Consider the following 10,000-nt stretch of genomic DNA (forward strand, 5'->3'; position numbering starts at 1 on the left):
AAATAAGCCAAAGGGTTTTGAAGAGTTAATAACACAGAAAGCAAAAAGGTATTAATCAAATTGCCAAAGACAAGGAAAATGACAACAAAGCAAAATGAATGAAGTATACTTACAAGTAGTTAAAACACATCTACAAAAATGTTCCTACAAACAACATTTGGTATGTTGACTCAGTAGTATCAGGTATCAAATCTTCCAATATAGGATGTGCAACATCTTGGTCAATAATATTATACACCTCTGAGGCTGGTTTTATTTGTTTTTGGTCATCCTGTCCTTAGATTGATAGATATAGATATAGATACAGATAAATATACAATTTTGCCAACCATAGGCATTATATAAATGAGCCTATGTTTCTGTGGCAAAACAATATTACCTTAAACACATCTTGAATACTTATTATTATTATTTTTTTAAACATAATATAGTGCTGTACCTTTCGCTTTGGAGATCTGGTAGGTTGGCCTATAGACAGACCAACAAACTCCGTTCTTGGTACACCACTGGCTGGATGGACTTACCCCCATCCTTCGTTCCGGCTGAATTAGGATAACTGAATGATAAGTTGCCAGTGGAAAGGGGTGCTGTATATAGAATCTTAAGGATGGCAGCGAAATAACGTACTTTAATTAAGTTCGTTTTTTTTTTTTCTCTAGTAAGGTAGTGTTACGTAAATTATATTTTAGGAACAGTCAAAAGGGCTACATCTGGAATTATTAGTCGATTAATGAAGGGTTGATGAGAAAATTGTTCTTTCTCTGTATATTGTTGATAAGTTCACTTCTAGAGACAAAATGGAATAGGGCTTGGAAATCTAAAAAGCTTTATAAAGTTAAAATTAAATTTCCTAAATATTTTATTGGTATGTAAGAGTTGAATACTGTGATTAGATCAGTCTAAGTTGGTTTTCTTTAAACTGAGGAAACAAGATCATTCTTATCCCTTGAAATATTAATATCTGATTTCACATGTGAATTTGATGTTAGCGTGATAGTTATTGAGATATTCCAAGATTTTTTCGACTTTTAAAGATTGGAATAAAAATAAAGTATTATCTACATCTATGGATGTTTGTCCATATAGGTTTGTTTATTTTAAAAAAATATCCTCGGTGGCTATGCCAAAGAGTTTCTTAAGATACATCTCATTAGATCCTAATACTTCGTCAGTCCCATAAACAATGAGTTCATAATAATAACTGTGATTTCCTCTCAGGGTACCTTGGTGAAAAGGTTCATGACATCAGAGCTAGGTAGGACATAGTCATTAGCAAATGGAATTTCAATTCAACTTTGAACAAAGGAGAAGATCTGCATAGTATATTGACTGATTTTGACGTTATAATTGATAGTCCCTAAGGCTGAAAGAATGTCTGAAAGGTAGATTGGCTCTATGAATTTTAGGTAACTCATAAAAGATCCCCGCTCTAGAGCCATTGATAATTTATTATTAACTTAAACTTCTATAAATAAAAAAAGAGTATCCTCATCTTTGCTAATGAGAAATTCAGTTTTGTTAGGCACTTGGGAGAACTTTGTTTTATAAGTTTAAAGATTTTCAACTTTATATGTCAGAGGTTACGATTCTCCTATAACCTATTATGTTCTTTGGATCCTTTGGCATTTCAAGGGCATATATATATAACACCAGATTTAAACACAAATGCATATATTCATAAATCATGTACATTTTTACAGAAATAATATAAAGCGAAATGTAGCTGTCGGACCAGACGATAGATGTAGTTTCTTGAAATGATCTTGATAATCGGGAACACAGGTAAGCACTGATAAAACCACGAGTGCTCCAGAAAACGGGTTCCTCCCCTCGACGAAGGTTAAATACCGCGAGAGGACAGTGCAGCTTGCCTTTCGGAGGGACCTAGGCTGCCGTCTCCGTGCCGGGGAGAGCGAAAGACAGTCCGGGAACCCAGCGGAAGGCGACACGGCACCCATGAGCTCTTCCCTTTGACGCTGTTAACTCCGTGCTGCTCGTTTGTATTTTATTTTTTATTATTATTATTATTATTTAGGATCTTTGCTTTAGACTTTAGTCTTTATTTTTTATGGGTCGTAGCCTGTAGGGAAAATCCCAGCCGGACTAGGGGGGCATCTCATTATTTTATACGAGTAATCATTTAATAAACAAATATACTGGCTTTGTCTTTCTTTTACCCTTTTTTACATATTATTATTATTATTATTATTATTATTATTTCTATGAAAATGAAGGAATAATCTAAAACATCAATGAAAGAAACACATTAACCTTTCTTTTACAGTGGAAAATACAACTTAATAATGGAAGCTGGAACGTTAATATTTTAGGTATTTAACTTTTATGATATAACTTTGTTATAGCGAAGTTATGTCATGAGTTAAAGAATGGGCTATGATAAACATTTCTGAAGATATTATAAACACATAAAAAATACAAGTCTTGATAACTTGAAGGAATACTGAATATAATAGGTTCTGAAGTATATATGTCTGTGAATTCATTCTGAGAGCAACTTCAAACCATAATAAGGTAATTTATCTTAAGGACTGCTTGAAATTTACCATGCCCACTCTGTCAATCCTGCACAAATTGTAACTTCTCTTTTACACACAGACTGACACTCACATACACTTACACAACATTATAGTCAGATACCTTTGACTTTCTCGCATTTACACGGATTCCGATCCCCTAATCGGGTGGTGGCGTCACTTCCCACATGAATATAGTTAACGCGTTAAAAACGCTACCCAGATAATGAAAGGTAACACTCATTGTCATTATAAGACCTTAAGTATAAAGGTATCACAACAGCATAACACTCCCCACACGGTACACAAATCAACAAACTTTGTTAAGTGAAACCGACACCAATACCCTATTATATAATCAGATTTGTACAACGCCTTGACCTTACTCTGGTTTGGTAATGAAGACATCTTGGTTTTTAAACAAGTCTTTAAGTCTTGCTATTGTTCTTATTCGCATGAATACAAAGTTCTGAAGAGTAAGTTCACAATGAAATGTTGTATTTCGTTATGAATAAAAAAAATCATTGCCTGATAACCATACACAAACAGACACGGACACAGACACACACGCACAAACACACACACACACATACATATGTATATATTTATAGATGTATTTGTGTGTGTGCATGTGTGTGTATATATATATATATATATATACATATATATATATATATATATACATACATACATATATATATACATATATATATATATATATATATATATATATATATATATATATAGATAGATAGATAGATAGATAGATAGATATACAGATATGTATATATATATACATATATATATACATATATATATATATATATATATATATATATATATATATATATATGTATATATATATATATATATATATATATATATTATATATACGCATTATATATATCTATATAGATATCTACACATATGCATTATATATATGTATATATATATATATATATATATATATATATATATATATATATATATAATATGCATGAATACAACGTTCAGAAGGCTAAATTCGCAATGAAAAGTTGTATTTCGTTTTGAATAAAGTATCCTCGCTTGAAAACCATATAATACAAAAGCACACGAATACACGCAATTAGACACAGGAACACACAAACACACACATATGTATGTATATATTTATGTATATATATATATATATATATATATATATATATATATATATATATATATATATATATATATATGTGTGTGTGTGTGTGTGTGTGTGTGTGTGTGTGTGTGTGTGTGTGTGTGTGTGTGTGTGTGTGTGTGTGTGTGTGTTGGTTTCACTTAACAAAGTTTGTTAACTTGTGTACCGTGTGGGGAGTGTTATGCTGTTGTGATACCTGTACGTTTAAGGTCTTATAATGACATTGAGTTTTACCTTTCATTATCATTTTTAACGCGTTAATTATATACATGTGGGAAGTGCCGCCACCACCCGATTAGGGGATCGGAATCCGTGTAAATGCGAGAAAGTCAAAGGTATCTGACTATAATGTTGTGTAAGTGTATGTGAGTGTCAATCTATGTTTAAAAGAGAAGTACCAATTTGTGCAGGATTGACAGAGTGGGCATGGTAAATTTCAAGCAGTCCTTAATATGGGTGGGTGCTTCACGCACACGGTGGTGTAAAGTGATGGTGTGGTAGTCTAGTTAGTGTTAAGAGCTTGCATGCCTTCTTGCTTACAGCTGCCACCGCTGGCTAGCCTAGTGGGAAAAAGGGAGCAGCACTGCACTGCCAGTGCATAGCCTCTCCATCATCGAGACTCCCTGCAGTGCCTCCTTATGGCCACCCATGGAAACTGGGTACCTTGCAGTTCCATGCTAAACTGAGGGGGATCTCGGAGCAGCAGGAGGCCCTAGAGGTTCAGGGTCATGGCCCACAGGCATGTGGACACGCCCTGGCCCTGTACCAACTCCTGCCCCTAGGCCCCCTGGGGTTAACGGGAGGCTCGGAGAGGTGGGCCTTGCCAGTCCTCCTCTCCCCAGATAAGAAACCTTTCGGCAGCATCTAATGTATTTGGTAATGCTGGGAGGAGGGGAACTGCTCCTCCCACCCAGCAAGTGAGGCGGGCTGTGGACCCCGCTGGCAGGGCGACTTCCGGGACGCAGGTCGGGAGCGAGAACTACTCGTCCCGCCTGCGTTCTGGTAGACACCAGCCCGGAGTGAAGCCTTCAGGGGAAAGCCTTCGGGAGCCCTGTAGGCAGATAATGAGTTCCACAGCCTGCCGTCCCCTTATATGTGCAGCAGCGTCGGCGGGGGTGGCAGAGGTGGCGTCCACCCGGAGCGACTGCCAGAGGCTAAACCTCAGGCGGGGAGTCAGGGTGGGGGCTTGGAACGTCTGTTCTTAGCGTCAGGATGATCGGTTGCCTCTGCTGTCAAGGGAACTGGGGAAGCTGAGAGTGGAGGTGGCTGACCTCTTGGAGGTGAGGAGACCTGGCAGTGGCACGATCAGTGTAGGTGGCTACACCTATTACTGCTCAGGCCGCAGCGACGGTCACCATCTCTAGGGAGTAGCCATGGCCATCTCCAGCAGACTCCAGCCCTCGGTAGTAGAGGTTACTCCAGTCGATGAGCATATAATGGTAATGAGACTGAAGCTGTCTTTTGGCTTCATGTCTCTTATTGCTGTGTACGCTCCTACCGATGTTTGTAAACTTGATGTGAAAGAGACGCTAGTTTGATGTAGAACATCTGTGTCAGAGAGGTACCCCCAGGCAAGATATCTTGCTGAGGAGGTAGAAGGTCATTTCTTAGTAAATGACCTTCGTCCTGCATACCAAGCTCTGTGAAAGCTGAACTCCAAGCCCTCTTCACAGGTAACAGCAGTTCGCTCAGAAAGTGGTCAGATCATCTCAGATCCTGTTGTGGTGCGGGAATGTTGGGCTGAGTATTTCGAGCAGTTGTATCAGGTTGACCCACCAACAGTTAACTTGGATGCGGGTAGTGCCGAGATTCCGTTGCCGGACCCACCCATCCGTGAGGATGCCCCCTTCCTAACCGAAGTTAGGGGGGCGATCTCCAAGCTGAAGAGTGGTAAAGCAGCTGGTATATGCGGCATACCAGCTGAACTGTTAAAGGCTGGTGGTGAACCCATGGCGCGGGGGTTGCATGCCGTCCTGGCTGCCATCTGGCGGTCTGGTACCACTCCACCTGACCTGTTGAGGGGTGTGGTCATCCCTCTCTGGAAGGGGAAGGGGGACCGATGGGACTGCAGCAACCACCGAGGCATCACACTGCTCAGTATACCAGGCAAGGTTCTTGCCCACATCCTTCTGAGACGTATCAGAGACCACCTACTGAGGCATCAGAGACTGGAGCAATCTGGATTCACTCCTGGTAAGTCCACAATAGACCGTATCCTAGCGCTTCGAGTCATCATAGAGCGTCGTCGTGAGTTCGGGCGTGGGCTGCTTGCAGCCTACATCGACCTCAAGAAGGCATTCGATACGGTTCATCGGGAATCACTCTGGGAGATCTTGAAACTGAGAGGAATTCCAATAAGGATTATTGGACTAATAGCAAGTCTGTATACTGGTACTGAAAGTGCTGTAAAGTGTGGTGGGGGTCTGTCGAGCTTCTGTCCTGACAGTTAAGGAGTGAGGCAAGGCTGTGTCCTTGCACCAACGCTTTTCAACACTTGCATGGACTGGATAATGGGCAGAGCTACTATTCAAAGTCATTGTGGAGCAACTCTTGGCAATATCAAGGTTACCGACCTTGACTTTGCTAATGATGTTGCCATTCTAATTCTTTGGAAACCCTTGTGGTGGCTCTTGATGTATTTAGTAACGAAGCAAAGCCCTTGGGTCTAGAGGTCTCCTGGACCAAGACCAAGATCCAGAACTTTGGGGACATATTAGGAGAAACTGTTCAGTCGGTACGTGCTTGCGGCGAGGACATTGAAGTCACAGAGAGCTTTACATACCTTGGTAGTGTAGTTCATAACTCTGGGCTGTCAGACCATGAAGTCAGTAGATGGATTGGCCTGGCAGCATGGGTCATGAACTCTCGACAAGAGTATTTGGAGATGCCGGTACCTGTGCAGAAGGACCAAGCTTCGTGTCTTCAAGGGCCTGATAGTCCCAGTTTTGCTATATGGTACTGAAACCTGGACACTATCCTGCGCCTTGGAGTCTCGACTTGATGCCTCCTGTAATAGGTACTTGCGCCGGATCATGGGGTACTGTTGGCGGGACCATGTGTCCAACCAATGGCTGCACTGTGAGACTGGGACAGGACCTATTACCTGCACAATTTGTGATCGCCAACTCAGGATTTACGGCCACCTGGCTCGCTTTCCCCAGGATGATCCTGCCCACCAGGTTGTCTCTGTTTGAGAAAACCCTGGGTGGAGGAGGCCTGTGGGTCGACCTAGGAAGTCGTGGCTAGGGCTGATTGATCAAACCTGTCGTGAGGAGCTTGAGATGGGCCGAGTCCCTGCCTGGCAACTTGCCATGAAGGACCCTCGCAGGTACAAGCAAAGGGTGGATGCGGCTATGCGCCCCCGTCGTTAGCTCCGCAATGATGATGATGATGATATATATACATATACATATATATGTATATATATATATATATATATATATATATATATATATATATATATACATTATGTGTATACATATATACATATATATATATATATATATATATATATATATATTGTGTATACATATATACATGCATATATATATACATGTGTGTGTATATATATATATATATATATATATATATATATATATATATATATATATATATATATATATATATATATTTATATATATATATTTATATATATATCTATATATATATATATATATAGATATATATATATATATATATATATATATATATATATATATATATATATATATATTTATATATATATATATATATACGTATGGATGTACTTCAATCAGCACTAAATAGTCTACACTACTCATTTTGATGTATTTCTATAGTTTATATATATTTCAATGTTAAAAAATAATAATTTCAAACGAAAAATAGATAAATGTGTTTGAATTTCTAATACATAGCTTTTGTTTTATATATATCTATATATATCTAGATACATCTATATCTGTATATATTTATACTTATATATATATATGTATATATATACATATACATGTATATATATACATATGTATATATTCAAACGTTATATCTATATATCTATATCTATATATATATACATATATATATGTCACAGCATTTTTGTGCTGAAACCGCTGTCCACCAGATGTCGCTTGCTTGTTTTTAATCAGCTGGTCACTGTTATCAACTAACGGCAGAGTGATTTAGTTTTCTGCTGTAAATTTACTCATCCCTCAATGAAACAAGAAAAAATTGAAACTTGGATTTGTGAAATTAAATATTGTTCCTCCCCAAAATCAATATTGTTACTCCCTAAATTTGATTCAATTCTCCATAAGTAACATAAACTAGCAGCACTGCCACCATCCGTATTTTTGTTTTGACATCAGGAGGTACTCCGAAAAAAGACCATCTAAATGGTTATAAGGTAATGGTTATAATGCTTATAATGTCGTAGGTGACTCGGCGGCCTTCGGTGATCGTGAGTAGTGGTTGGTTAAACTCATGGTTATTGACAACTATTCAATGTGGTCTATTGAAAGATTATTTCCCATTTATAATATTTATTTCAAAAGACCTTAAATAGATTTTGTCCACAAAAATATAATGAGGCTATTACTTAAGGATTGTTTCCTATTTATAACATTGGTTATGAATAACATAAAATGGATTCAGTTCCACACTAAAAAACAAATAAATAAAATGAGGCCACTACTGAATTTAGTCCCTCTCCATAGGCAAGGAGGCTCCCTAGGTAAACATTATTATTGACCTTTTCCAAAGCAAACACAACAAATATCCAATGGTTAACTTTATCTTAAGGCTTATTTTCCCCTATAGACTGTTTACCGACATTATTGAGAATAATTCTCCTCTACTCTTATGGAACATCAAGTATTAACCAAATTGTCTACTTTGACATATCTTACAACATAACAATGATGGTAGAATGATGGCTGGACTGGGGAGAGAGTGAAAAAAAAAAAAAAAATGTTCATGAGACCGACTCCCAAAAGTTACCTATTTCTCCCAGTAATTGGCACTGCTCCACCTGATTTATCATTGTCCTGACATCTGCATATCTGGATCTATCCTCTCCAACGAGATCCTCACTCCGATGGTTCAAAGGGGGGTATCCATTTGGGTCCTCTCCTCGGGTGCCCCCAGGCCCAAAAATGGCTGTCACGGGCACCGTCCTCAGCTGGCTGGCTCCAGCTTCTATTCTGGTTCCTGGAGGGAGTGGCGTCCACAGACCAACTCATTATATAGCACACACATATATATACACTTTCACTCCACTATTACGCATGTTAACATCCCCTTGATACCTTAATTTAACAGTTAATTCCACCCTCAACGAGGAGCATGTCTACAGCTTACCTGGAGGGAGTGGCGTCCACAGACTAACTGAGGTTTCTGTGGCCCCTCCACCCTCCAAGGCGGTCCGAAGTTGCCAACTTTCGTCCTACCAACAAGCTCTTCCCTCAAAACACACCCAGTCCAGCACGAACAACAAAAGAAACATATTGCCCATGATTGGTTTACTATTTACTGGGCACAAAGCTTTTACTATATTCAAAATAGAATACATAGACATGGCAATGTATCATACCCACTTCCTATTTATAGCAACCCTTCTATAACGTATTCTGATTTAAATGTCGGAATAATTCTGACATATATATGTCTATATATATATATATATATATATATATATATATATATATATATATATATGTATGTATGTATGTGAATATATATACATATATGTATGTATGTATGTACTTCGATCGGCACTACATAGTCTACACTACTCAATTTGATGTACTTCTATAGTTCATAGATATTTCAATAGTAAGTATAATGAAAAATAGATAAAAACTTTAGAATTTCTAATGCATAGCTTTTATTTTACATATATCTACATCTATATATCTATATCTATATATGTTTATACTTATATATATATATATATATATATATATATATATATATATATATATATTATCTATCTATCTATCTATCTATATATATATATATACATGTTCAAACATTATATATATGTATATATATATATGTATATATGTATATGTATATATATATATATATATATGTGTGTGTGTGTGTGTGTGTGTGTGTGTGTGTGTGTGTGTGTGTGTGTGTGCATATAAATACATATATGTATGTATGTACTTCGATCGGCAGAAAAATAGTCTTCACTATTCATTTTGATGTATTTCTATAGTTTATAGATATTTCAATAGTAAAAATAATTATTTTAATAAAAAAATAGAGAAATATGTTTGAATTTCTAATGCATAGCTTATATTTTATATATATCTAT

Source organism: Penaeus vannamei, chromosome 16, assembly GCF_042767895.1.
Source record: "Penaeus vannamei isolate JL-2024 chromosome 16, ASM4276789v1, whole genome shotgun sequence".
NCBI classification, from domain to species: Eukaryota; Metazoa; Arthropoda; class Malacostraca; order Decapoda; family Penaeidae; genus Penaeus; species Penaeus vannamei.